The sequence below is a fragment of the Anser cygnoides genome, chromosome 1 (genome assembly GCF_040182565.1).
Source record: "Anser cygnoides isolate HZ-2024a breed goose chromosome 1, Taihu_goose_T2T_genome, whole genome shotgun sequence".
Classification (NCBI taxonomy): domain Eukaryota; kingdom Metazoa; phylum Chordata; class Aves; order Anseriformes; family Anatidae; genus Anser; species Anser cygnoides.
The window spans coordinates 3,973,254-3,978,811 of NC_089873.1; positions in this window are offsets into that span (position 1 = coordinate 3,973,254).

The window sequence follows — 5,558 nt, forward strand, 5'->3', positions numbered from 1 at the left end:
GAGGTTTGACCCAAAAAATCTATTAGGATGGGGCTGGCAGGTTTGGAAATGGCTTCTCTTGTTCCCAAATTGTCTGGGTTTCAGATTCAGTGGAACTGGTTCTTCTGAATGTTAATAGAAAAGTGGAAAAGATGAAGGAAATATTGTGCTTTAACTCTGTGTAGTTTCTCTACAGCCATTTCCACAGAAATTATCATCGGTTAGTACCTTGAGAATTGGTTGAGATAAAGTACAGAAAAATGGATTTAAACTATCCATGGTATTTTCTCCTGATGCCGACAGAACAACCTGTAAAATGTACTACTTATAATGTACTTAATATACTATCCGTGTTAAATATCAGTTTGCCATTTTCATGAAAGCTTTTTTGGGGGGTTACTGATGCAGGTGACCCTCTTGGAGGGTTTGGTAGCAATAGGGCTTTGGCTGAGGATTACTGCCCAAAGCCAATTGCAACAAGTCACAGAGAACAAGTGAGACTTCTGGAGCAACTGCTGTGGGTAAAATGCCCTGTTCACCATTCTCTGTAAATGCTGGCTGCTTTTATATCAGTACTGAGGGCACTTTTACCAAATCATCTCCCATAATTAATAGGATAAGAGGAAACAATCATGCCAAAGCTCACAGAAGGACTTGGAGAGATTTGCTCTTGAAACATCTGTCCGACAGTCATAGATCCCAATTTCTCACCTATTTCCAAGATGCCCAGAGATGTGAAACTGCATGTGCAGAACCACAGCCGTCTGGGTCGTACAGCACTGAGAGAAATCCCAGACTTTTTCTCAGTTTGTCCTTCCCCTACTAAATATGTGGTGTTTTCCCAGGAGGTGCAGGGCTTAACTCCCCAATTTCTCCTTCTATTTCTTGCCTGGTTAAACTACTGAATTTCTTGGCTACTTGCATGATGGAGAGAGAGATGGGGGACCAGGTCTGCAGTCTTTCCCCTCAATCTGCATCCCTCAATTTTGACTGCAGATGCAGGTTCTCCACTAGCTGCATTTTTCCTTTGGTTGGAAAAGGTCCTTTTTGGAAGGTGAGCTAAGAGCTCTTGCATGCAACCATTTACTTTCAAGCAGCAAATCTCAGTGTAGGTGGATAATAGCCGCTACGTTTTTATTAGAAACGGTGAGTTTTTCTCCTAGCAAGAGCACGCTATGTACACTCAGCTGTACTGGAAGGAACGGTGACCCCAGGTGGCTAATTGCTACAAGCACAGTTTGTATGAGAAAGACCTGTAACTCGGCGTTTAGACATTTTAAAGGTCAGAAAAAACGGTTACTGCTTGTGAGAGCAATTAGTTAGGTCAGCTTTGTGAAATGGGTCAGCTTGCTGAGCGGTTCCGGGAAAAACCAGCACTGCTTCTGCTAGCAAAAGGTATTCAGCTGACCCAAAGCAGAGCTGGGTACAGAAAGGGGAGGGTGAGAACAGAGAGACTGAGCGAGGGGTAAAGTTATCAGAAAAAAAAAACACAGGGGTTTATGACAAAAAAAGAGAAATCAGCTTTATAATTTTGATGATTAGCAACAGAAGTGTGTGGCAATAAAGGAGAGGAGGTGCTGAAAAAGCTCAGAAGTGTTGGAGTCCTGGATAATGATGGAGAAAACCAGGAATATCTTGAGCATCCAGGAAGGTGCGGAGGCAAAAGAAGATGCTGGTGTCTCTGCTGCTTGTTGAATTTTCTCCCAGTGATCACCAGGGGTTTGCTGCCCAACAAGTGTTCTCTTTCAGCAGAGGGCTGGGAAAAAATTAGGATTTCACATGGCCCAGGTCACACAGAGAAGTGAGGATGGCAAGCCAAGACTTTGAAGATTATTTGTATATTTAAACAATGCCACAAGACCAAGCAAGATGCAGAAAAGGAGTTGCCAGAGGGTAAAACACAGACCCAGCACCAGCCTTCCCCAGGTCTATGTTTAATGAGGGTTTTTCAAAATTCCTTTAAAATGCTTTTAAAAATCTGACCATGTGAACTCCTTTGGTCTGATGCTCTGAACAGCAGAGGTTGTAAGTGCATCTGTGCATCTGATGCAGTTTTATCTGGTGGAAAATAGCAGAATCATTCAGAAACTGGGGAGAAAACAGAAATTCATAGGGGTCTGTATCAAGATCTCCCAAGAGTCATGTTTCCTATACTTCACCATCACAAATAAAACAGATTAGCACTAAGTTTTCAGTTGTTCCTTGTTTATTTTATAAAGCCCCTGATGTTGCAAACAAGAGCAAGTCAGTTTAAAGAAAAAACAGCACTACAATCTTTTTGCAACCCTGTCCAGTTTAAATATCTTTAATAAATATCCACATAACTCACTAGGATAAGCAATCTTTTTGCTTTCTTTCTTTAATTCGACTTTTCTGATGTCAATCACTCTTGCCTAAGCCCTCTCTTGAAGGGAATAACTCTTCACACGGACCTCGCCAGGGTGTGGGGTGTTCTAAAAGCTGCATGCTGTTGATTGCTTATATCTTCCTTGAAATTACGGTGATAGTGGTAGTTAAATCACAGTATTTATCTTTTTACTTGGGAGGAAATGTACTGGGAACCTAACCTAGGCATGGGATGCTGTGCTCCCCTTTACTGAACAGCTGCAGCTCGGATAGGTAGGCTTTGCACTTAGATAGACCACTCTTGGCTTCCTTTGCAGATTACTTAGAGGACTGTGGTTAGTATTTTCAAGAAAAGTCATTAAAGATGCCATGATAAAACCCTTTCTTCAAGAGTGGCCTCACAGTGTTGCCTAGATCAGCTCCAGTCTCTTCTTTTTTTTCAGTCACTCTTCTTTTCTGGCCCAAATCCTTTCCACAATGGAAAAGACATATGCAAATATATTTTTTCCTCTACCATCACCTCAAGGTATGAATATTTTCTCTCCTCGATCTGGAGGATGCTCAGTGCAGAGAGAAGCTTTAGGACACAGGAATCTAAAAAAGTACCTGCTGTCAGCTGTTTCAGATTTGCAGAACTTGATCAGATGTGTGGATGTGTTCACAGGGATGACAAAATTCACTTTTGGCACAAGGGGCCTTCCCATACATGTCAGCAGCATCCAGTTGTGCTACAGAACAGAAATATGGGGAAATCCTGGTTATGCCACATGCCAGAAATGATCATCAGATTTTTTTTCCTCAAACCTATATATTTGTAGTGAACAAATTGTTCGTAACTGCTTTTTATTTCCCAGAATGGTGAGACAGAGCTGACACATGGCATACAAATTTAGCACCTTAAATAGAGCATATCTGACAAGGTCAACAGAGGCTCAACCAGAGACTCTGGTTATAGTCAAGAGAGAATTACATTGTCCAAACAGTTGTCAAATTTCCCCCTTGAGTCAATGAAGAGAGTCAACAAGTGCATCTAGAGGGTGATTCACCTCCTCTTCTGGACATCTACATCTAGGCGATGAATCACCCATCCCAATTTCTCTCCCCCCCCCCCATCTGCTGACCGTGGAACCAACATCGCCCATTTACACTAAACACAGGTCTCTTAGGTTGCTATAGCTGGAAGAGGTGAATCCATCCTGAAAATCTGTTCCGAATTTCAGAAAGCAATTTAAGCTGCTTATTTAGTGACTGAGAACAGTCTTCCCCACCAAACTTCCTGGACATGGTTCATTATACTCTTATCAACTATTTCATTCACTGATGCCATGCTCTGTGATAAATACATGGGGACAATAAAACCAAAGTGGACCTCTAGGGTTCAGTACTCAGTGCTGGGCTAAATCCATCAACCAGGTCATTCAACGTCTTTTACAAACTGATTAAGCTTCATTTCAAAAGTTGGTAAGTTGGTATTGAAAGTTGGTATTCAGTTCAAAAGTGTTTATTGAAAAGTACGTGGTGTGTTCCTACCGCTCTCAGCAGGTACCAGGAGGGTACCTGAGCGGTATGAGAGCGGTACCTGCTGAGAGGGTACCTGCTGAGAGGGCAGAGAGCGAGAATCTACATCTCGCCTTCCTCTGCATTTCTCATCCTTCTCACCGTAGCTGTCTCCATGAATATTTATTATACGATGGCTCACCGCCAACAAATTGAGAATATGGGCTTTTTGTTCACGGCCACAGAGACATAGGAAATCCTCTGTTTTTCTGAAACACAAAATGCTTCTTCACATCAAAATTCTTGCTGTTGGACAAGCATCTCTGAGCTGTGTATGTAAAATCAGGCCAGTACGAAGACTCCAGAATGATGCGGTGTCCCTGAAGATCTGTGTGAGAGAAAAACAAAAACGAACCAACCAAAAAAACAACAACAACAACGACAACAACAAAAAACAGCTGCTCTCTCAGGCCAGTGTGTGCAAGCTCCTAAACCTAAAAATCATAAAATTTCATACATGAAACATGGGAAAAACCTAGCTGGATCAGGCCAGCAGTGCCTCTAGCCAAGCTTTGTTCCACCAGCAATGGCAGCAGGAGATCCTAGTCCAGGAAGGCACTGGGGGCAGACTACTTTCCATGCCTTCATTTCCACCAGCACCCATGGCTGTTGCATTAGCTAAAGACTACATCTCTGTCCATGCATTTTGGATTTATTTACGGTCAACTCTGTCACTTCTATTTGAACCCACCAGTACCATTGTCCTCCACAGCCTCCTGTGGCAGCAGGATAAAGGAGTTTGCTACCCATTGGGTAACAACAGTTCCTACTAAATGTCTTCTTCTGTTATTGTAGGATTTGGCAGCTAACGGTCTGCATTCATCATAGCCCTCACCTCCAAGACACAGTTAACCTACCCAGCCCCACAGCTTCCCTCCGTTCTTGTTGAAGAGTCCTAAACCTTTGTTGTCTTTCCTTGTAAGGCAACTGCTCCATCCCTGTGCTCATTTAATTGTCCTTCTCTGGACCTTCTCCAGTGTCACTAAGTCCTTTTTGAGATGCAGAGACTGCAATAGTACGAGCTACCCCACTTGTGGGCCCACCAAGCTTTTATAGGGCAGCAAAATGATCTTCCTTATCCCATTCCCATTGATGGAACCCAACATTTTTTTTTGGCTGTTGGCGTTGTTCTCCAAAATCATCAGGTTATTGTGCAGCAACAGCCAAAACACATTCTAGTATTTCCCTGTGGGAATCAAACACCAAGGAAATTATTATTAAAATAAAACAATGTCAATTGAGCAAATATGGAGGAGACTTAATTTTTAAACATTTTTGTCCTCGGACTTGGTGTCTGGGTGAGCTTCTGGGTTATGGGAAAAACTCTTTGGACATCCTTATTTTCCACACTAGACTGGGTTCCTTAATACTTTCCCATGCACAATACAGCTGCATAGCACAGGTAACAATTTTTCTATCGATATTCTTATTTACATTCATCATTCTTCTGGCCCAAGCAGAAGAATACTGGGACTAAAAATAAATTGATAAATGATACATTTTATGAACATATTTGTTCCTTCCTTTCTCCTCTATATCACTGTCAACTTGTAATTAATCTAGTATATTTAGTCCTGTAAAGAGTACACAAATCTTAAGAGAGTCTCTGTAGTGAGCTCCTTACCCAAGATGCCCCGTCTCTTTGCTTGACTTTAGTAAGAATTTTTACATTTTCT